This window comes from Anabrus simplex, chromosome 3 (assembly GCF_040414725.1).
Source record: "Anabrus simplex isolate iqAnaSimp1 chromosome 3, ASM4041472v1, whole genome shotgun sequence".
In the NCBI taxonomy this organism is placed as follows: domain Eukaryota; kingdom Metazoa; phylum Arthropoda; class Insecta; order Orthoptera; family Tettigoniidae; genus Anabrus; species Anabrus simplex.
Window position 1 is genome coordinate 15432815 of NC_090267.1, and position 25822 is coordinate 15458636.

General features: G+C 37.1%; 1 protein-coding gene across 1 annotated transcript in view; it reads right to left on the minus strand.

Moving 5' to 3' along the window:
- The window catches only part of LOC136865928 (zinc finger protein 25), a 260844-nt gene that overhangs the window by 201151 nt on the left and 33871 nt on the right, over nucleotides 1-25822 (minus strand). Inside the window, exon 2 of the mRNA XM_068226562.1 lies at nucleotides 19741-19857. The gene's annotated coding sequence lies outside the window, so the exon portion shown is untranslated. The remainder of the gene's footprint in view (nucleotides 1-19740; nucleotides 19858-25822) is intronic.

Sequence of the window (25822 nt, forward strand, 5' to 3'; positions counted from 1 at the left end):
AGAAAGTAAACTGAGAAAAGTAGAGTAAGGAGGCAACATATAAATAAACAAGAAACAGCTCGCAAAAGAGATTTTATATTTGTACATAGCCATTAATTTATCTCTAAATTAAAAAACAAGAAATGGAAAGGGCAATCAAGTGCCAAAGCAAGTTACTGAGATGGTACAATTCATGGAAGAGAAATATTCCACTGCAGACCATTTTACAGAAGTATAAATATGTATTTCATCAATGAATGACCTTCTGAACTGTATTCTATTACATAAGGAAGCTTGAAGCTCTTGTGCTTAAGCACACCAATGAATATATTTGACTAAGGTACTTGTCCCATGCCACAAAACATTCCGATGGTCGGACGTTGCAATTAATTTGTAGAACAGTACAGTGTAGGCCTGAGTCAAGTTGCCAGTTATTCCCTGTGCCGTGTCTGGGTGAGTGGATGTTGCAGTAGCCACCTGACCAACATAGCTCACCCAGCAATAACATGGTCTCAGCTTCCATACAGCGTACTTATACAGCAGTAATCGATCCACTTCGTCCATTTTGTGACTTCTGAATTAAGCGCTGACTGTATGTTTTTCACGTGTTGCAGATTTCATAATCATACAACCGCTCAGTGAGGGAAAAGAGAATTTTGCAAATAAGTTCCAGGAGTATGCATTCTAAATGTGTTACAGAATTTGGAAAAATGTGAGGAAAATGAAAATTGTAGGTTCAGTGATAAACAAAAACATGATAAATAACTAGCTGCCTTAAAGAATAAAAACATTTCACAATATTTGGGAAGTTCTGAGTGATCTCGCAAAAAAATCATTCAGGAAAATATGTCAGCTAAGTGAGGTTTTATATTCTTATGCACAGCAAGCAGCAAAGAAAATGAAACTTTACTTCACAAATTCAGAGAAATGCAATGTGCAAGTCCAACAAATCCAGCCTCAGGAAAACTGAAACTTTACAAAGTCACAGAAGTGCAACGTGCAAGCCCAACAAATCCAGCCTCAAGAAAATTAAAACTTTACAAAGTCACAGAAGTGCAACGTGCAAGCCCAACAGATCCAGCCTCAAGAAAACTGAAACTTTACAAAGTCACAAAAGTGCAACATGCAAGGCCAACAGATCCAGCCTCAAGAAAACTGAAAAGTTACTTTACGAAGTCACAAAAGTGCAATGTGCAAGCCCAACAGTTCATTGCAATTGATCTCTTTAGTTTGTCTGGTGAATTAGATCCTGATCTTCCAACAAGGCATGATGTAAAGCTTTGTTAAATACTTAGTAATAGTCACATGGGATTCCAAGAATAATTCATAAGACTCATGATCTTAAAACAGATTTCAATGCATTATTACTGCTAAATGAGCCGTAGGGCTATTTTTATGAAAACATTAATTATGACCAAGACATAGCATTATTACTGAACAAGATTTTCCTCAACAGACAGAACAAGAAAGGTCCCTCGGATACTCCTCATAATTCTTTGAATGCAGTGCATGATGTTTTCATGGACAGAATACTTAGTGGAGATGTATGGCCAGCTTGCTTTCCTGATTAAATATTTCACAACTTCTATTTATGGGGTAATTTGAAAGATAAAACTTATAAAAATGCTCCCCCAAAACATAGGAGAGATGGAAACTGCAATTCACAAAAAAGTTTGAAGATTAATGGGGCTGAATTAAGGAGAGTTAACCAGAATATCATCACACTTTACATTGCTCGTCCACAGGCTGAGGGAGAGATTTCTCAAGACTTACTGTAAAGGGGTAACGTTTATAGATGTTGCTATCTGTTTTTCAATTTTATTATCCATTCATCGAAACTTATGGGTTTTCTAGGGGCATATAGGACACACGGTATGAAGGAAGGATGGTAAACTTTCTAGGGCTCACCCTGTACCTGGACAAAGTTATCTTCATCTCACCTTCATCTGATTGGTTCCTGGAAGGCTCACTGTATTTTCCAGGAGTCCAAGTGCTGATGTGCGTTAAATGGCAAAAAAGTACAGGATTCAATTCTAATTCAATTGAAATTATAAAGGACCCTGTTCAGGCAATTCAAAATGTCACAAGATATAAGCAAAATAGCCTACAAATTTTTATAATTATCAATCAAGACACTTTATAAGGTACGCAATGTTTAGACTGATGATATCTCAGGTGTAGGAAAGAGACAAACTACAGAGAAACTGATGGTTCTAATAATGCTGAATCCCCTTCACACACAAGTATTTCATCAATGGAAGAATGGCCAGACAAATTCATCAATCTAAATCTCATGAACAAAAGTAAAACAACATAACCTATATTCTATATTTCAAAGCTAATGTTCATAACATGAAAGAAAATACATTTTTTTTTTACAATTGGCTTTAGTCGCACTGACACAGATAGGTCTTATGGCGATGATGGAATCAGAAAGGGCTAGGAGTTGGAAGGAAGCAGCCGTGGCCTTAATTAAGGTGCAGCCCCAGCATTTGCCTGGTGTGAAAAGAAAGCACGGAAAAGCATCTTCAGGGCTGCCGACAGTGGGGTTCGAACCCACTATCTCCCGGACGCAAGCTCACAGCTGCGTGCCCCTAAAAAGAAAATACTAATAGCTTGCATAGCAAATATAAATGAAGAAAAAATGCCACCAAGTTTCCAAGGTGTTTGGACAGAACTGTGTACTTCATCCCTCTGTATTGATTGTTAACCCTCAATTTCTCTCAGATATCAATGAGAATGTTCTGTTGCAGACACAACAGTAGGTTCATTAGCATGTTAGTGTTCTTATAGAGGGAAAGCTTCTACAGAGCTTATTGTAAGTTTATGCTACAGGAACCTAGCACTCCCATATTCTAGTAGCAGCCTTCTCTGTGGATCAGAGGTAGAGTGGCGGCCTCCAGATCCCAAGATGGCCGGGTTCAAACCCGGCAGAGGCAGTCAGATTTTTTACAGGAGGAAAGACAGGCTATTCAACACTCCACGCAACAGGATGTTAGCATATAAAAGTTCTCTGGTGACACATTTGGTACTTATCCAACAAATTTACTAAAACTCAGGCACAAACCGCCCAAAAGAGATTTGGCCTGCTCTGCCATCTAGTGAGCCCAAACTGACAAACAGGCAGTTAATGGCACACAGTGGCTGTGGCCATCTAGTTATTACTGTTAGTAGCGATGAAACCAGCTGCTACACAGCCACCAGCTGACATAGAATGCATAGAACAAGAGTTCTGAACTATTAGAAAAAATATCAAAATAAGGTAGGAAATTTGGTATGTCAAATATATTACTATTTTTCCTAGGAAAAATGGTTTGCATTAAAAAATTAGGGTTCAGTCAATGAAATCCTTTCAATGGTTTTCTCACAATTCCCACTATCTATCAAGGGCATATCAAATACGTGAAGTGGCGCAGGAAGAGTTGTTTTACCCAGTTACATGTCGCACCAACACATCGAAAATTTCTGGTGATACAAGGATGGGAAAGTATTGCAAGGGTAGTGACCATGGCCTTAATTAAGGGAGAGCTCCAGCAGAAAAGTTTCAGCGTAGTGGAAAATACAAATCAGATCAAAAGACAATTCCTAGCTCCTGATGCCATCTGTTACTTAATCAGAGCCCATTAAACATCTTCCATTATATGGAAATAAAAGGATATACCTGTACAGATTTCCCCCTTCTCCTGAACATTTATAACCATTTTCCACAAATGAGCGAAAACGTATGTCTATGTCTGATAAATCATAAAACACCTAATTTTACAGCTGGACAGGTAAACTTGTTTTAAATCATCAGAACTGAATTCCATACCGGAAGAAAAATAAATTATGAAGAAATGTGACATGATTTCCTTGGCTGCACCACATATGTAGATTACCTTGCAGTGTTGGTCTTGCACCATCAACTCTGATTTGCTTTGTTCTTTCAAATGTATTATTTCTGATAGAACTTCAAAATTTTCCTGTGAAAAAGTCAATACATAAGGCATACTTATCAGACAAACTGGGCAATCTAGTCACCAACAAATGAGCTTGGGAATTCATAACTTTCAAGTATACGAGTAAGTTCCAAAATTTCAATAATAATAATAATAATAATAATAATAATAATAATAATAATAATAATAATAATAATAATAATAATAATGTTATTTGCTTTACGTACCACAAACTACTTTAATGGTTTTTAGGGCACCAAGGTGCTGGTATTTAGTCCTATAGGAGTTCTTTCATGTGCCAGCAAAACCATGAAGTTTATATCCTATGACAGTAAATCATATTTGAGACATATTTGAGAACCTTCAAGTACCACCAGAGTGAGAAGAATTCTGCATATGGAGGATCCTTAAAAACATACAAGGTACTTACAAAGTGGGAAACTTGGAGGGAAGTGTTTTAAGGCAGCATGTAGTCCACAACTGTCACAATCAGTCAAATGCATTTTGTACATACATTTTTTTCTGTGAGGGAACCGATTTGTTTGAAGACTTCACAAACATCTGCCAAGAAAAAAATTTCACCTGAATTCTGAGAAATATTATTGGTAAGTTCATTGGTTAAAAAATGGAAAGGGGCATAGGACAGCACACAGGGCGGTGACGGGTGAGGAAGTGAATCCAATAGGAACCACACGCTGTAATCCTTAACTCAGAAACCTCTGGATGAGCATTAGGAGTCTTCCATGCACGTTGAAACGTTGACAAAGTTTGTCTAAGAGAAATGCGAGGAAGGACGTGCTCGGTTTGGCTAATGTCACCTTGCAGTAGGACTTCATTAAGATGAGGAAGGTTTTGTTGTGGCATCTGGTAAGTTTGCTCCCAGATTCCGTGGCCTTTGTACTATTGTATATTCTTTCACCCCGGTTACTCTGTTGGTTAGCAAACCAGAGTCGCAGAAGATTTTCTGGGTGCATCATCCCCAATTAAGCCCACTTAACACACTTTTGTTGCTTACTTCTTTTTGATAACATTTGGGTATTAACCTTAGCCAAGAGTTACAAGTCTTTATCCAGAACCTGTCTACTCCCGCTCAAGCGATAGATGCGTTTATCTGGAATTTAGGAACTGCACACTTTTGCGACCATATGTTTCCTTTTATAGTTGAAATATTAGCCGATAGATGCCAGAAGCGTACAGGCAGGGCCTTTATTTAGGCTAAACACAGGGATCTAGAATTTTAAAAAAGAAGGTGTTTGTTCTGAAGCGCGGTTTCCATCCTGGTGTACTTCATACAAGTTTGTTGACATTCTGAAAGTTCGTGCTTTGCCTTTTCTAGACGTTATATTCAAAACAAGAGTGAAACAGAGTCACAATTAATAAATGGTGATGATGCATATCGGAAATGAGTGATAATGAGTGGGAAAGCAAATTGTTGCGAGACAGACAATGAGGAAGTAATTCTTACCAGTGGGATTAATCAACATGATTTGATAGATAGTGAGGGTGATAGTGATGAGCAGACCACACAGTGATATGAGATAACTAATCAGGATCCTGGGCCACAATCAATTCCAGTTTATAATATAAATTAAAGTTTCAATTTGCCTTCTCATTTTGACAGCACAACTGAGCCGATAGAATATTTTCCCTTGTTTTTGATGGTGAAGTACTGAATGTCATTGTCAGTGAAAGCACCTGGTATGGGAATTATTAAAAAGAGAAGAATATCCCTCTTCAGAAAAGGTTAAGGCTAAGTAGTTGAAATGCACTCTCCAGGGCAGATATTGCTGCATTGCTAGGTGTTAGGATAAACATGGGTCTACAGCCACTTCCCAATATATCAAATTACTTTTCTAGGCACTGGGCGGATAGAACACCTTTTTATTCAGATATTTCCCCAAGAGATGAGTTTCTTCTTCTGTTTTGGAAATTACATTTTGACCATTCTATTGATAATGAAAAGCTAACCAAAGTTCAACCAATCAGTCCTATTTTAGATAAAATTCAGGAGAAATGCAAATTGTTTTACTGTTCTGGTCCCAATGTTGCAGTTGATGAGAGCACTATATCATTCAAAAGTAAAGTTTCCTTTAAAGTATATAACCCAAATAAACCTTCAAAATTTGGAATGAAAGTATTTGTACTTTCAAACTAGCAATGGGGACATATACAATTTCAAACCCCATTTTGAGAAGATGGAAACTGTAAATTCAGACCTTCTGAAGACAACACAAGTTGTGAAAGATTTGTGCTCTGATCTTGTCAAGGATCCATATAATCCCCCAACAGGATATCACATTTTCACTGACAGATATTACAGTTACCACCAATTAGCAGAAGAGTTATCAAGCATGCAAATAGCAACCACAGGAACTGTAATGCCTTCAAGGAAGGGCATGCCAGAAGAAGTGAAGAAGGTACATACAAAAAAAGAAATGAAGCATGGAGATGTGCTTTCTTATCAGAAGAGTAACAAGTTAGCTCTTGCATGGAAGGATAAGAGAACTGCCACAAAGGAACATACGAACTGCAGTGCCCTCCATGATCCCAAACCAACCACCAATAAATAAACCTAAAGTCACATTGGATTACATCAAGCATATTGGGGGTGTAGACTGTAGTGACCATCATGTTGCATCATATCCTATCTCGTGTCAAACAAAGAAGTGGTACAGCAAGATGCTTTTCTGGCTGCTTGAAGTTAGCATAGTAAACACCTACTTATTGTATGTAATGGTGCAGCAAAAGGACCTTAAAAAGCCCATTACACATAAGAAATTTAGGAAGCAGCTTTTGCTGTCTTAGGCACAACAGTGTTACTGTTAATGGGAAAATTGCAGATGAGATTAGGAGAGGAAGAAAAGCTGTTGAACCCCCTCAGAGAGGCTTCAAGGACATCATTTCATGGCTCGCAGGGTTCTGTGGTCGTGTTGTCTGTAAGGCACAATAAGTACAAAAAGAGACTACTTATAATTGTAAAACTTGCACCCTGATACATGATTTGAAATGTATCACACAAGTGAAAGTTTCTAAACTATCAGCCAAGGCTCAACATCATATCTATAAAATTGTATCATAAATACTACTTAGATTGTTACTGTACATGTTTACTAGTGAATTTGCCAGTTCAATATTTATGGCGGTATTCTAGTGAATGATGAAGTAGGGTAGAAAGTGAATTACAGCTCAGTTGTTTAGTGACCTTAATCGAGACAACTTGTATTGTGGCTTGTGCCATTTTTGCATTAAAACCAGTAGTTAAGGATTTATTTTTTCAAGATTATATGGATACCTACAAGCTGACCTCCTGAAATCAGGTATGTAAGACTTAATGAACCTCATAGTACTTACATATTTGAATTTTCATGTGCGTTAAGAATAACAAATATTTTTACAAAAATATAATTATGCTCACCAGCAAAAACCTCTCTGATTGAGAAGGGTGAAGTGTCATTGAAACCTACAACTAATTTGTTTTACCTTTTGTTTTTCATTAATGTACCGTACATTAATTTGTAAGATTGGTATTAACCTTTCAACCGGTAATGACGGAATAAATTGTTATAGCCACATGGCTTCCTAAGTGGCCATGACGGAATATTTCGTCATCACATTGTAAATGTCTTTCCGCGATGGATATGATGACTTACTATGTCGTAAAATCCGAGATTGCTTTCCTTTGTGCGTGTGTTAGTTTCGCGCTTTGCCTACAGTATCACTCTCCAAAAACCATGCAACCGGACGAAATGCTTTGATTCTGCGCCCGGCCGGCAGCCAGCCAGTACCGGCTGCCTGGCTGCTGAGAGTGGTAGACAGTGTATTATGGCACTTACAAGCAATGCTCAGAAACATCTGCGAGAAAAAGAACTGTTCGATTTGTTACACTGTGACAATTTAGAGTGATATATCATCTGATGGTGAGACTAATGTTGAAATGTCAGGAGACAGCGAGTACAATGGTGAAAACGACTCAAGTGAACGTGGCGGTAGCATCAGCGGCGTTATTCAGCTCAGTGTGTGGACTTATTCTGAACAGCCAAGATTTACATTTACGGTGCATCCGAAACTAAATGTACAAATTGAAGACGTGAATAATCCGTTAGAATATTTTCAATTGTTTATCACTCCTGAATTAGCGGAACTAATATGCTCAACACTTTTTGGAAAGCACACCGACCTTGCAACTCTATTCGAGAGTGAATCTGTGGACTGACATGAACAAAGATGAAATTATGACTTTACGTGCATTTTTTCTCTTGCAAGGCATTCATCAGTTACCTGACAACAAGTAAAGAATGTAGAAATAGAAAGCAATTATTGATGGATGTGTGGTGAAGAATCTGTAATGAGAGGAGGGTAGAAAGACTTTAAGTTTAAAAAACAAAAAGGCTATATTTGGCACGAAACATTGTGTGTACATTTACTTACCCTCTTGATTTTTGTGGAATGAACTAGTTGCCTATGCAGCGTCAAAACAACTGACACTTGCCTTTCTTGTATTGTATCTGTGTGGAATTGAGGGAGAGGGATGTGATGCGGGAGAGGAGATGGGTGGAGCGTTAAGCTTACACGCTTTTGGCTGTGGGAGGTTGGTATGGATAGACACGGAGGGAGTAACCTTTAATGGAATGGTGGAAGCTTTCATGGATTTTTAAGAATTTTATTTTGATTTAAATTTAGTGATTGTAACAAGTTGGGCAAAATCTCATATAAGAGATTTTTTACTTCAATTAAGTTGTTGAGATTAAGGTTTTTGTTATAGCATTGATCTACATAAATATAAATGCTTCCTAAATCATTCATTAATTTCCCTTTGCCCACTCTTTTGATAATTGTAAGGTCCTGTTCCATATTTGTAAAATAATGCCCTGTATCCTTCATGTGACAACTCATGGCTGAGAACTTGTTGTGTTTATTAGCATTATAGTGCTCTTGATATCTTGTAAAGAAACTCCGGCCTGTTTGCCCGATACATGAAATGTCACATTGGGTGCATTTGAGTCTGTATATGCTTGAACTTGAATAGATGCTACTGTTTGAGTTGAGTGTTTTGTGATTGAGAAACAGGTTGTGGTTAGTGTTTGTTATCCTAAAGGCAATATTGATATTTTGCTTTTTTTTAAAGCAATTTGTTACCTGGTAAATACCTGGATTATTGTAGGTGAAAGTGGTGAACTTAGATTTTTTGGGTTTATCTGGGACGAGGTTTGTTGCTAGTTTAAGTTTAATCTTGTTAATTATTCAGTCAACTATTTCTGTTTTAAAACCTTTAAGTGTTTTGCCAAATTATTTTTATAATTGATTTCTGTTTTTATGTTCTTAGATGTTAGAGGGATTTTTAAGGCTCTGTGAGAGTTAGGGTATACTGATGAATTTTTAATTGTTAGTGGGGTATGAGTAGGTTTTCTAAAAATTTGGAAATCGAATGTATTCTTATCGTGTGTTACTGTGATGTCTAAAAAAGTGATGAATTCGTTGACCTCGTCCTCCTTGCTGAACTTTATATTTTGGATGAGGGTGTTTGAAAAATCTAAAATTTCGTTACTATTGTTAAAATTATTATCAATTATTGCAAAAGTACGTCTACGTACCGAAGCCACAGGCTGAGTTTCTTTATTTTTGACATTATTTTATGGTGTTCTAATGAATCCATGTATATGTTGGCCAAGATGCCTGACAATGGATCACCCATTGCTAGGTCATCTTCGTGATAAACTTTGCCATTGAAAGTGAAATAGTTGTACTTTAATACAAAGTTGAGAAGCTTAATAAACTCATCTATTTCCTGCTTAGGTTATTGTGTTTGGAGAGGTTTTCCTTAATATTGCTTACTGTATCTTTTGTCGGCATGTTAGAATACATATTTGTAATATCATGAGTACAGATAATGTGGTTGGGTAGTAAAGTGAATTTCTTTAAAAGAGCACAAAAGGCAAACGGGTTCTTTACCGGAGATTTGTTGTTAAATTTATAACGTCTCAACTCAACACTCAACTCAAACAGTAGCATCTATTCAAGTTCAGGCATATACAGACTCAAATGCACACAGTGTGACGTTTCGTGTATCAGGCAAACAGGCCGGAGTTTCTTTACAAGCTATCAAGAGCACTATAATGCCAATAAACACAAGTTCTCAGCCATGAGTTCTCACATGAAGGACACAGGGCATTATATTACAACTATCGAACAGGAGCTTACAATTATCAAAAGAGTGGGCAAATGGAAATTAATGAACAAATTAGAAAGCATTTATATTAATTTCAATCACATAATTGAAGTAAAAAGTCCCTTATACGAGATTGTGCCCAACTTGTTAAAATAACTAAATTTAAATCAAAATAAAATTATAAAAATCTTAACATAACATGCACAAAAGCTTCCACCGTTCCATTAAAGGTAACTCCCTCCATCTCCGCCCCTACTAACCTACCACAGCCAACAGCGCCTAGGCTTAACACTCTGCCCATCTCCCATCTGGCACCACATCCCCCTCCCTTAATTCCACACAGATACAATACAATAAATGCAAGTGGCACTCATTCTGATGCTGCACAGGCAACTAGTTCATACCACAAAAATCGAGAGGGTAAGTAAATTTACACACAAAGTTTCCTGCCAAATATAGCCTTCTTTTTAACTTAGTCTTTCTACCCACCTCTCATTACAGATTCTTCACCACACATCCATCAATAATCATTCTCAACATTCAAGCTACAGCCAACATCAAGCATGAGATTTCTCATTCGCCTATTAGGACAACGAAGAAACAATCGCATCAGCTAGTAAAGACACACACGGACACACTCAGCTGTAAACCTTTTATCATTTTTTCAACAAAAATATGATGACTGTGGACTCACCTCACAAAACATCAACAATAAGTCCATCAGTCACATGGCTGTATGTTCTATGATAATGTTATAAACTTTCTACAAAAATATTTAATATCCTTTTTAAATGATTAAGCCACTTAAGGATCATTGGAACCATTCTTCTTCTTCTTCTTCTTCTTCTTCGTCTTTTCCCGCTCGTGCGGGGTCGACGTTTTTGACAAGTCTTTTCCATTTTCCTCGGTCCCAAATGGTGTTTTCAGTTAACTGCTTTTCTGCAAAGTCTTCTCGCACACAGTCCATCCATCTTCTTCTAGATCTGCCCTTCACCTCCAAGTCAAGCACTCTTCTTGCTTCATAGTTCTCATCCCTTCGCTTAATGTGACCATACCAGAGCAACCGCCTTTCTTGAACTTTCTGTGATGCTTGAGTAACCTTAACACTGCCTCGTATGAAGCTGTTCTTGATATGGTCTTTCCTAGTAACACCACACATCCATCGTAGCATTTTCATTTCGGCTACATCCAACCGCTTATTTTGCGATTGTACTATTGGCCAAGTTTCTGTACCATATATCATGGCAGGTCTCACCGCACTTTTGTAGACACTCCCTTTCACTTGGACATTTAGTCTCCTGTCGCGGAGGACACCAGACAGCCTTTTCCAATTTAACCAGGCAGCCTGAATTCGGTGTGTAATTTCCAGATCTAGATTGCCACCATCAGATACAGTTGATCCAAGGTACTTGAAACAATTACTTGCGAGGAGTTGATTTCCATCCATTTTCACACTATAATTTCCCTTTCCACCGAGGCACAAGTATTCTGTCTTATTCCGGCTGATTTTAAGACCTCTATCCTCCAGTGCTTTTCTCCAGTGTTCTAGTTTAAGTTCAAGTTGTTCTCTATTAGTGCTGCATAGTACGATGTCATCTGCAAATAGCATGCACCAAGGAGATGGATCTCTAAGACTTTCAGAGAGAACATCCATTGTCAGATTAAAGATATAAGGACTCAGCGCAGATCCTTGATGGAGACCAACTTCAACTGGAATGGTTTCCGTTAGCCCTACACTGCTTCTAACTTGCGTCTTTGACCCATGATACATGTCCTGAATGATGCGCACATACTTCTCTGGTACTCCCTTGGATCTCATGCATCTCCGTACTTCTTGGCGGGGCACACGATCATAAGCCTTCTCTAAATCAATAAACACCATATGTAATTCTTTCCTCTTTTCTCTGTGTCTTTCCATGAGCTGTCTTAGAGAAAAAATGGCATCTATGGTTCCTTTCCCTGGCATAAATCCAAATTGTTCTTCTGCTATTATTGTCTCCTGCCTAAGCCTACTTTCAATGACTTTTTCCCAGATTTTCATAGTGTGCGACATGAGTTTTATTCCTCTGTAATTTGCACAATCCTGAATGTCCCCCTTTTCTTTAAAAATGGGGATTATGGTACTCTTCCGCCACTCATTGGGCATTATTTCCTGTTGGAATATTTGTTGGAATAGGTTTAACAACATATTTATTCCCTCTTCTCCCAGGCATTTCCAGACCTCTACAGGGATTTCATCGGGGCCCGTTGCTTTTCCACTTTTCATTTTCTTCATAGCAGTTTCATCCTCTATCCTGCATATGTCAGTGGTTACATTATAATTTGGAATGCCATCTTCAAACACAAGCTGTTCATTCTCCTCATTAAGCAGTTTTTTAAAATACTCCTCCCATCTCTTCTTAATTAGGTTCTCATCTTGAATTACCATTCCTTGTTCATTCTTCATTTGCTTGATGTGTGTTAGATCTTTTGATGCTACATCCTGTGCCTTAGCAATTCTACGACTTCAAATTGGGTTGCCTTTAACCAGATTCCATTCATTTTGATCTTGTGCCTCAAGGCCATAATTTTAGCCACAGACTTTCTTATCGTTCCCATAAATAAGGACAGTTAGACTATTTTTTAAATGTTTTAAGGATTTCAATGTAAGATTGCACCAACATTACTCATTTTTCTTGTACATATTTTTAAACATGCTTTAATTGTACAAATTGTCATTTAGAAACTTACAACAAGTTTCCTCATTTTTATAACATATATATTTCTTTATGTAACACTTTGACTAGAGTAATCAGGATCCTGATCTTTATCTCTTAGGCGTGAGATTACGGCTGATGATGTCCATGCAATGGGCGAAACATGCCCCGTTAAATTACAAAATGTAAATCCTAATTTTTAAGATCCCAATGGGCACTGAATAGGTAGATCTCAATAAACTTTTATATCATTGTTTAATTAATGTACATTTCAATACAGACAAGATTTGTAACATGGACGAGTCACTTAGTCGAGCAGATTGTCTCCTTTCTCCCAAGTCTTCCCAGCCCAAACTCTGCAATATTTTTGTAATGCTACCCTTATGATGGAAATCACCCACAAATCAAGCTGCTTTTCTTTGGATTTTTTCCAGTTCTAGAATCAAGTAATCCTGGTGAGGATCCCACACACTGGAACCATACCCTGTTCGGAGTCTTAGCAGAGACATGAATGCCCTCCCTTTTACATCCTTAGTTCAACCACTAAATACCCACATAACCATGTGCAGAGATCTGTACCATTTATTTACAATAATATTTACATGATTACCCCAATGAAGATCTTTCCTTATATTAACACCTGGGTACTTACAATGATCCCAATAAGGAAATTTCACCCCATCAACACAGTAATTAAAACTGAGAGGACTTTTCCTATTTATGAATCTCACAACCTGACTTTTAACCCCGTTTATCAACATACCATTGCCTGCTGTCCATCTCACAACATTATTGAGGTCATTTTGCAGTTGCTCACAACATTATAACTTATTTATTACTCTATACAGAATAACATCATCCGCATCTTCTGATTCCACTTCTTTACTAATTTCAATTATATATATAAAAAAATATAAAGGTCCAATAATACTGCCTCAAGGAATTCCCCTCTTATTACAGGGTCAGATAAAGCTTTGCCTACTCTAATTCTCTGAAATCTATTTTCTAGAAATATAGCAACCCATTCAGTCACTCTCTTGTCTAGTCCAATTGTACTCATTTTTGCCAGTAGTCTCCCATGAACTACCCTATCAAATGCTTTAGACAGATCAATCGTGATACAGTCCATTTGACCTCCTGAATCCAAGATATCTGCTATATCTTGCTGGAATCCTACAAGTTGAGCTTCAGTGGAATAACCTTTTGTAAACCCAAACTGCGTTCTATTGAACTGGTTATTCATTTTGCAATCATGTCTAATAAAATCAGAAAGAATGCTTTCACAAAGCTTACATGCAATGCATGTCAAACTGACTGGCGTATAATTTTCAGCTTTATTTCTCTCAAAATTTCCTTTATACACAGGGCCTACTATAGCAACTCTCCATTCATTTGGTATAGCTCCTTCATGCAAACAATAATCAAATAAGTACTTCTAATATGGTACTATATCCCAACACACTGTCTTCAATATGTCCCCAGAAATCTTATCAATTCCAGCCGCTTTTCTGGTTTTCAACTTTTGTATCTTATTTAATACTACTTTAGTATTAGTCATCTCCTCTATCTGGATATTATCCTTATAATCAACAATCTTTACATACTGTTGACTGAATACTTGTGAATTTTGAAAATCTTCACATTCACACTCCCCTTTTTCATTAATGATTTCTGGAATGTCCTTCTGGGAACCTCTTTCTGCCTTAAAGTACCTACACATAACTTAAAATTTGTATGACTGCCAATTATACTTGCCATCATTTATCATTTATCCTTACCTGACTTCTTTGCTAGATTCAATTTCCTAGTAATTTCCTTCAATTTCTCCTTACTTCCACAGTCATTTCTAACACTATTCCTGTCCAATTTGCACCTCCTTCTTAGTCTATTTATTTCTCAGTTATAATAAAGTGGGTCTTTACCATTCCTTACCATCTTTAAAGGTACAAATCTGTTTCCAGATTCCACATTCATCTTTTTTTTTTGCACCAACACAGATAACTCTTATGGCAACAATGGAATAGAAAGGGCCTAGGAGTTGGAAGGAAGCAGCCATGGCCTTAATTAAGGTACAACCCAGCATTTGCCTGGTGTGAAAATGGGAAACAACTGAAAACCATCTTCAGGGGTTTCGACAGTGATGATGATGATGGTGATGATGATGATGATGATGATGATGATGATTGTTGTTTTAAGGGGCCTAACACTGAAGGTCATCGGACCCACTGTCGACAGTGGGATTCGAACCCACTATCTACCGGATGCAACCTCACAGCTGCGCGCCCCTAACTGCACGGCCAACTCGCGCGGTTTTTCGCATTCCTAAATAATTGCTTTAAACCCATCCCAGGGTCTGTTTACATTTTTATTTACCGTTTTCCACCAATCATATTTACTTTTCAAAAAAAACTTCCTCATGCCTGTTTTATCAGCCATGTGGTACTGCCTAATAGTCCTACATTTAAGACCTTCATTTCTATCACATTTATTTTTAAATACGACAGAAACAGCTTTGTGATCACTAATACCATCTATTACTCCGGTTTCTCTATAGAACTCGTCTACCTGGTTTTACCAGCACTACGGCCAGTATATTCTTCCATCTAGTAGGTTCCCTCACTTTCTAAATTAGCTATAATTCCCATATTAACCCCTTAACTGGGTTTGAGCTCTCGCATGAGTATTGGGTTTGACACCTTTAGGCGTTCTTGTAATTCTAAATGTATTCTTACATAGGGTTAGCAGTCTATAGGCATCTGCCTATTCTTAATCACTTCCGCCATCTACTATCGTAATTTAAAATTAATTCCATTCATATTAGATGTGATTATTGCTGTCCTATTCATTTTTATCCAGTCTCACGCCAGTCGGGTAGTTCGCACCTAGGCGGCAGTGCAACGGCTGTCTCGTGTTGCCTCGTGCGATCTGCGCCAAATTTTTCATAAAGAATTTATTTGTGCTTATGTACATTGAAATGACTAAATTTGAGAGTTGTTGTTGTCATCGTCATCATTGTTATTGTTGTTACAATACAGTTGTTCTGCAAACTCCATTGTCCATGTTCTGATAACTTTTTGTAAAATGATCTGTATATCATAGTAAACTGTTCCATGTGACGTGAACATAGCTTGGTTAGGAAAGACATTGAATTATCTGAGAACCCGCCAACCGGAAGTAGGAATCACTCAAGAAAACGTTGTGTTGTGTGCCTGTCAAACCAGACGTGATGGGAAACTGTCTACTGCTGTGCGGAATGTGACGTGGCACTTTGTGCTTGCCCATGCTTCCATATTTACCACACTGTGCGCAATTTCTGAATGACTTATGAACCAGAAAGTATGTAGAACCTATTGATGCATATCTGAAAACCTGAAAAATATGATCATAATAATGAAAGGAACACATTTTATATTCACTTTTGTATGAACACACTGCATATATATGTATATATTTACGGGTTTACAAGAAAAACAGTAATAACAAAATGCTATGGAATTTCTACTATATCACTCATAATTCAAGTAAATCAAGTAAAATATATTTTTCTGTTAAGTACTTACATCTGCCGCACGCTCCTGTACCCATTCCAAAAGTGCAAGTTGCGCTCAATAATTACCCACTGGCTGGTTGACGTTATGAAACTATTCCCCAGTTAAGGGATTAACTTATTTGCCATTTGTTGGTCATGCTTTCTGTCATTCACATCACCTTCCCAATTGACATTTGGTTATTTGAGATCTCTCACTACAATCATATTATTTTCCATTTCATTTCCCACATAGCTGATTATGTTCTCAAATAATTCTGAATCAGTGTCAGCGCTACCCTTTCCCGGTCTGCACATTCCAAAGACATCAAGTTGCCTATTATCTTTAGAAATGAGCCTTGCACCCAGAATTTCATATTTGTCATCTGTAACTGTTTCATACCTTACAAGTTCTTCTTTCACCAGAATGAATACTCCTCCTCCTACCATTCCTATCCTATCTCTATGATACACACTCCAGTTCAGTGAGAAAATTTATGCATTCATTACATCATTTCTCAGCCATGATTCAATTTCTATTACAATATCTGGTAAGTATATATCTATTAAACACTTAATTCTATTCCTTTCTTTACAGTATTTCTACAGTTAAAAACTAAAATTTTTATATCATGCCTACTTGACTTCCAGATCCCCGTACCGTTATCACTGCTCCCTAGCCGTACTGTATCCCTGAATATACCTCCCTATAACCCTTCTAAACAAATTTCCTAACTTATACATACCACTGCGGTTTATGTGAAGATCATTTCAGAACAGATCCCTACCTCCTACCCACCCATTAGGATCTAGAAATCTCACTCCCAGTTTCCCACATACCCACCCCATATTCTCATTTAAATCCCTAATCACCTTCCAGTCAGTATCCCTGCTACGCAGTGTTCCACTGATAACAATGTCTGCTTCCTGAAACTTCACCCGTGCTGCATTTACCATATCCCAGACATCCCCAACTATGTTGGTACTTATACCTGCTTGCCTTACGTTGTTTGTAGCAACGTGAAAGACTACCACCTTCCCTTTTCCCCCCCTCCTTCTCTTCTACTTTCTTTAACATCTGCCTCAACCTAATTCCTGGATAGCACTTTACCCTGGTTCCCTTTCCTCCACACACTTTCCCCACATGTCTAACAATGGAATCCCCCATGACCAGAGCCTCAATCCTACCCACCTCATTTGATCCCCTCCCCTCTTGGTCTGCCCTATCTTTTCTGACAGCTGCAAAAGTTACTTCCTCCTATCTTTCCCCACCCACCATGACTCTGTTCTGCTTGTCTTTTCCAATCCTCTACTCTACATTTCCCTTTCCTACCTTTTCTCTTCCTCTTACTTTCACACTTTTCAGCAACAGTTCCCGTTCTTCATTTTCCTTCTGATGTTCTCCATGTAGTGACTCGTACCGATCTCTCACAGACATCTGTCCTGACTTCTGATTCTGAATAGAGCCCTCAGCCAGCAATCTCCTTCCCCTTGGAACATTCGACCACCCGTCTTTCTACAATTCCCCCTTTCCCTCCCCTTTCCCTCCCATCCCTCTTTTAAACCTACTGTATCCTGTACATTATTTGAGGGAGGCCTACCTTCCTTCCTGTCTCCTGAGAGAATCCTAATTATCTCCCTCAATTTCTTCACTCCCCCCTAATACTCCTTAATGCCTTGCCACACCCACAGTTCCTACACTTGCACTTCTCAGTCATTCTTTAGAGAAAAATGAAAAGAAAAGGAATAATAAATAACTTATTATGTGCAAGGAAAATGAAAGGAAAGAAATATTGTCTAACATAGTACACAAAGATCACACGACAATGGGGCATTTAATATACTACTACAATACTACTTAGTCGTACTATATTATTATCCTACAACACCCCAAGAGGATAAAAACTGCCATTAATTACTGAATACTGAAAGTAATACACAAGAATTACACAATTCTAAACTGTAGTTCAAACTATTTATCTCTGGGTACTCCGGTTTTCCCTGTCATATTCCATTCCAGCAACACTCTCCAATATCATTTCATTTAATTCATCTGTCATTCATTAATCAATGCCTCACAGGAGTGCTACAGGCTTCGACAGCCGGCAAAATTCCTATCCTCGCCGCTAGATGGGGCTTCATTCACTCCATTCCTGACATGGTCAAATGACTGGAAACAAGCTGTGGATTTTCAGTTAAACCTATTATAATTACAACAACAAAATTCTAGTAAGACGGTTTCTACTACACAAAGATTTTACAAAAGAATAAGCATGCCAATTTCTAATAAGATACTACAATACACTAAAATATTTTTAAACTATGTTCAGATGTATCCTAATTACAATATTTTACTACTAAGCACAAACAGAAATGAAAATTGCAAGTTTGTAATTCACAAGAACTACTCAAAGATTACCAAGAAAGCGAAATACATTGACAGATTATTACTAACACTATTTTATACTACTATGCTCTAAGAAATATACATGAAAGATACACAAAGATACACATGAATATAGCAGCCAAGACACTATCTAAATATACCATATTTACACTACAATTCTCAACTGAAATGTAGTTATATGATTTTTGCAGCTGGTGGATTACTATTATTTTCCCTGCTACGTGGGACGGAGAGTAAAAGTGCCCTTAAATGCTGAAAATAAAGAAGTTGTCTACAATAATTTCTGTCAAAACTATGCTGGGGACTTGAACTGCAATATTATTGGGATATAGGAATCTGATTATTAACGTTTACTCAATGAATTAACGAAGGTGCAAAGTCTACAAATTATTGGAATACATAAATCAGCTGATTCATGTATTTGATTACTCAGCAACAATATTCTTTTTGTTGTAATGGAGCAAATAATGGAGTGTATGTTGTTATTTAATTGAATAAATTATTACCTTCATGATAGTTTGAATGGATATCTATATGAAATACTGAAATAGCTGCGGAAATTACAACTCCTTACAATAATCTGCCTTTGTAAGTATTATACCAAAGAACCTACAGATATTTGAAAATTATTTTAAAAAGTGTTATATTACTTAAACATAAATTCAAAACAAGTACACCTAGCTAGCCTACTTAACCTAGAAAACATAATCTACAGAACACCAACTAAACTACTTGTTATAAAATTCAAATAAATATCACTACTCCTAATTTTTATCAACAAGCACTAAACATCAATGCATAAACAGCTCTAAATGGATCTCACACACACACACACACACACACACACACACACACACAATCAAACAATTTTAATAGGTTTTAACTACTTTATCACCACAATAATGCAAGAGCACTCTCAACAGCCGGCCATTCACAAGCTCATCCAACAATGACTAAACAACAGACAGATCATAGAAAGGTGATGAAAATCTCGCTCCAACTATCAACTTATCTGGAATGATACTTACGAGTAAAGAATTTGCTGTCTCTTCAAGCCAGACTTGCTCTTCTTTGATTTCTTTTTTCAGGTCCATTTCACACAGCAAAGGCAGTATCTAAGTGGTGGGGTTATAAATTATCTTACACTGAAACACAAGCCAGAACAATATATTATTATAGCTTTTGTTAGGTCACCATTACATAGACTAAGTAACAAGCTTGAGGTCTTAGGTCACCATTGCTATCACCAGTATAGCCACAGGACATCCAGCTCTCAATGGAACCCAAACCACAGTGACATAATTACTCATTTTAAAGAACCCATTTGGGTGATCGAATTTCAGCTAAGTTCAAGAAAACCCAGTGATTAGATGACATGTTCTTTTGCCCCAGCACCTGGGTCCATAGACCAGTTTGACACAGAATTCCATGGCACCCTGTCCAGTATTAACATCTTAATTTTACATAACAATAACATTCCACATGCCTACGTGGCTCAGACAGTGGCGCATCGGCCTCTCACCGCTGGATACCGTGATCACTCCATGTGAGATTTATGCTGGACAAACCAGAGGCAGGACAGGTTTTTTGTGTCATCTTTCATTTCAGCAATGCTCTCCATTATCACTTCATAGCAACTATCAGTTATTAATAAATCACTTTGGGAGTGGCGAACCCATTGTACTAATAGCCTATATATGGTTCATTCATTTGATCCCTGACCTGGTGAAAGACTGGATAACAGGTTGTAGGTTTTTATTTTCGATAACATTCTACGTGTACTCTAATCTGTTCATATTCTTATCCTCTACAGTTCCCTTCAGTCTCAAAATGTGTTCTATCAACTTTCTTTTTCTTACTTTCAAATTTTCCTTAAACACCATCCTCTTCAACTTCCTAGCTATCTCCTTATTAGCAACATGATACACTGATCTGATGTTCAAGAAACTTAAATAATACCATATTTCAAAGGATTCAATTCTGATTTTCTCTACGCCAGTTAGTTTCATGTTTCAGGGCCAATGATCCACACACAGTGCAAGAACAATATTTAACTTCCGCAATCTGTTGGACTGTAGGTAAGAGTTTATAAAACATAGCTAACTCATTTCATCTTCGAAAATGAGGCAGATAGTTTGCAACACCCATATTTGCCTAAGAGCTGAAAGATTGCAGAGGCCAGTACACAATTTTGTGGCCTTGAATAGTGCGTCACAATATAATGCTGCAATTTATATTTGTTTTATACATATTGAATCATATCGTTAATGGTGAGAGAAAATTAATATTTAACGCATCAGAATTATGGTATAAGGGAGTGAAATTCAGAAAGGTGCCAAATGTGGCTGAGAGCGTGGGGAAGGCAGAGAACGCCAGGATGGGCATGGCACACTGAGAGAGAGAGTAAGAAAACTGAATGTAAAGGATGAAGCAACACGTATGCTGTTAGGGGAACCACATGTGCCACCCTGATAAGAAGATAGGCAGCAGCAAGCAGATCTGGCAAGTTATGAAACAAGGATAATATCTTCACTTATGGACGAAATCTGGGGGAAATAAAACTACCAAACAACTTATCATAATTTTCTGAGTGCTATGAATTGATTTTTGGTATTAATAGTCACTGCCTTCTATTATATAACTTGCATGGAATAAACATGGAAACCAAACTCTTCTATGCACAACGAAGTGAAGTGTATATCTTCATGAATCCCATGGTGTGTCATCTCTGTCTGGACTAAAAACAAAGCATGCTAAGTGATCAGGGAATCATTTGTTTGTTCACTCTTGATTGTTGTGGAAGTCAGCCACGTAGGAGGCTCCATCATGAATTTGCACACTACACACAAAGATTCCGTTTAAGAAGATGTTAAGTCAAACATTTAATAACAGTAGCCTTGAGAAATAGCTAGTACCCGAACTAGGAGGGGAACAATTAACAGACTTCAACTCGGAAGTCGTGTGCAGTAAAGTGCTAAGAATTTTGTTAAATAACTTTTGACTGGATAGAGTGTACATTCAACCCTAACGTGAAAGATAAAGGAATAGGAGTTCTCGCAGTGTGCCAGCAGACATTTAACTATGTATCTAATTGCAGTTAGTGTAGTACGGAAACTACGACAAGAGCTGCCAATAGCACGAGACCGTCCAACACTCATCAGTCAAGCAGATGGCATCGCCATGAATCAACCCCAGGAGCTGAACCGAGGACCAGCGACCCAGGATGAAGACAGAGTTATGTTGGACTAAGTCCAATCTCTCAATCTGGCATGGAGGAGTCGTGAGGTCACCATGTCAAGATAAGTTTGAACAGATTTTATTAGCATGAGATAGGGACAGTTACCTTCGCATAAATTTTCTTGTAAATCATCTATCAATAAGCCCTCATGGCAATCACATTATTTTACTCAGGACTTTGCATGTGTAGTAAGTGTAGAAGCTTTGTATCATTTGTTTATGGTTATGTGGGAGTTAGGTAGAATTTAGGTTTGACTTAGTGTATGATAATGTTATGTTATTTCTTTTGGTTATGTTACTGCTCCTACAGTGGTTACACGAAACAAAGCACTAAACACAATAAAGGGAGGAAAGTAAGAGCAACTACACACTCAGAGAAACATCAGCTGAAACTACGCGGATCTCCGCCGATAACAACTTAAGTAAATATCAGTAGGGCCAACTAGATGATAATAAACTAGGAAGGTGTGAAGAGGCTGGGAACCTACCAAAGGCATAGATATGGCTTACGTTGCAGATTCAGAAATAATCAACGGTGATCCATAATTTTCAAAATATTATATACAAATGGAATTTACAAATAAATTCCGAACAAATTCCCCCATTGCAAGCAATCAACTTCATTTTCTGTATCAAAATTTAATCACTAAGTTTTACAATATTTAAAATTCTTCCACCGTTTTGATACTTTTTTTGCCTTTTGGCAAATTTTATTTGTCAACAGTACATGTTTCGTTCCTTATTTAGGAACATCCTCAGCTGTTATTGTAGCTTAGGTGAATTGCTAAGATTTTAAAAACACGTTAATTTGCAAGTACATTCACTTAAAATCTACTAAAAATACCAATTAAATTAAATGATATTAAAAACAGTGTGGGGGTTAGTGTGTTAATGATATGAGAATAGATGATTACATGGTTGGTCAGCTTAAAAACTGTGTCTATTCATTTGAGTAGTTGTTAAAAATTTCATTCTGTTACAATAAAATGTCTGTTTGCAGTTAAAAGTTTTAAAAAATGTTTGACTTTGTAACAATGTTCAAATTATTGAATGTTTTATCTTCTGTTCTTTCCAGGTAAGTTGTTATATATTATGAATTTGTTTGTGGTGCCTTGGATTGAGTCTAATGTGGAACTTGAAGCTGATTGTTGATCAATATTAGTGAAGGGAGCTTTGTTTCAATTTCTGAAATGAAATGAAATAAAATAAGGAAATGGGAATTTGTTTTAAAAAACATGTGTCTTTACTTAATAACTAAATGTATAAAAAAAGTTCTTTACCTTGCTATTTTAGACTCCGATTCTACTGTGACCCTGGAGGGACGTTTGTTGCTGCTTTGCGTCTTGTATAGTAGTGGTGTGTGCGTTCCGTTGTATGCTCCTCCGTACGGGGAGGCGAGGTTGCGGAGAGGGGAGGGGGCGTGTCGGTTACTGTCACGGCATCAACTTTAGAAGGGCTAGGGAGATAGGATGTACAAAACGGCGGAGGTTCAGTCTTATTTATCCTTTTACTATTTGTATTATGTCTTTCGCCTAAAATTTCAAGACTTGATAGTGTCCCTTCAAATATAGGATTTCTAAAGTCAATAGTTTCATTTAGGTCATTGTTCTGATTGCTTTTTTGTTCTAAATAAATGTATAGATTTTCTAAAGTGTTAAGGAGAGCTCCTTTGTTTATTTTATGCAATATAGTTAAATCCTGCTCTATGGTTGTGAATTGATGTCCGGTTGAACTCACGTGTTGACCCATCGCGGAAATTTTTTTATGTCTTTCAGCGTTGACATGCTCCTGGTATCTTACAGTAAAACTGCGCCCTGTTTGTCCGACATAACTTCTTTTACATTGGTGACACTTCAATTTATAAACTCCTGCTTCAGAATGTTTGTTTCTTCCTAGGGAATTAACACTATTGTAATTAAATAATTTATGCTTAATGTTATTGCTGGTTGAATATGCGATTTTATAATTATATTTTCTAAACAAATTGGTTACTGTGTATAAGTTAGGGTTATTGAACGTGAACTTGGCGTATTTGTCTTTCTTTTTTGTTTCAGGTTTTAGGTTAGTTTGTAATTTCCGTTTGAATTTACCAATTATTTTGTTTATTACTTTTGGTTCAAAACTGTTGTATTGGGCTTGTTTGCGAATAAAGAGCAGTTCTTTTTCTCTTTTTGTGTGTGTAAGGGGTATATTAAACGCTCTATATATGTAACTGTAATAAGCTGACCTTTTTTGCGATTCTGGGTGCAATGAGTAGTTCTTTATTGTAATGGGAGTAAAAGTGGGTTTTCTGTGTATCTTGAAGACAAACTCTTCCTTTTTCTGTGTTACATTTAGGTCTAAAAAGTTAATGGAGCTTTCTTTCTCTTTCTCTAATGTAAACTTTATTCTGGAATCAAGTGTATTTAATTTATTGAGGATATCGTCACTGTTATTCTCTCTTCGATCTATTACGGCAAAAGACGTGGAAGAAGTGGACGACACTTTTGCCGTAATAGATCGAAGAGAGAATAACAGTGACGATATCCTCAATAAATTAAATACACTTGATTCCAGAATAAAGTTTACATTAGAGAAAGAAAAAGAAAGCTCCATTAACTTTTTAGACATAAATGTAACACGGAAAAAGGAAGAGTTTGTCTTCAAGATACACAGAAAACCCACTTTTACTCCCATTACAATAAAGAACTACTCATTGCACCCAGAATCGCAAAAAGGTCAGCTTATTACAGTTACATATATAGAGCGTTTAATATACCCCTTACACACACAAAAAGAGAAAAAGAACTGCTCTTTATTCGCAAACAAGCCCAATACAACAGTTTTGAACCAAAAATAATAAACAAAATAATTGGTAAATTCAAACGGAAATTACAAACTAACCTAAAACCTGAAACAAAAAAGAAAGACAAATACGCCAAGTTCACGTTCAATAACCCTAACTTATACACAGTAACCAATTTGTTTAGAAAATATAATTATAAGATCGCATATTCAACCAGCAATAACATTAAGCATAAATTATTTAATTACAATAGTGTTAATTCCCTAGGAAGAAACAAACATTCTGAATCAGGAGTTTATAAATTGAAGTGTCACCAATGTAAAAAAAGTTATGTCGGGCAAACAGGGCGCAGTTTTACTGTAAGATACCAGGAGCATGTCAACGCTGAAAGACAAAAAAATTTCCGCGAACATGAGTTCAACCAGACATCAATGCACAATCATAGAGCAGGATTTAACTATATTGCATAAAATAAACAAAGGAGCTCTCCTTAATACTTTAGAAAATCTGTACATTTATTTCGAACAAAAAAAGCTATCAGGACAATAACCTAAATGAAACTATTGACTTTAGAAATCCTATATTTGAAGGGACACTATCAAGTCTTGAAATTTTAGGCAAAAGACACAATACAAATAGTAAAAGGATAAATAAGACCGAACCTCCGCCGTTTTGTACATCCTCTCTCCCTAGCCCTTCTAAAGTTGATGCCGTGACAGTAACCGATACGCCCCCTCCCCTCTCCGCAACCTCGCCTCCCCGTACGGAGGAGCATACAACGGAACGCACACACCATTATTATACAAGACGCAAAGCAGCAACAAACGTCCCTCCAGGGTCACAGTAGAATTGGAGTCTAAAATAGCAAGGTAAAGAACTTTTTTATACATTTAGTTATTAAGTAAAGACACATGTTTTTTAAAACAAATTCCCATTTCCTTATTTTATTTCATTTCATTTCAGAAATTGAAACAAAGCTGCCTTCACAAACACTGATCAACAATCAGCTTCAAGTTCCACATTAGACTCAATCCAAGGCACCACAAACAAATTCATAATATATAACAACTTACCTGGAAAGAACAGAA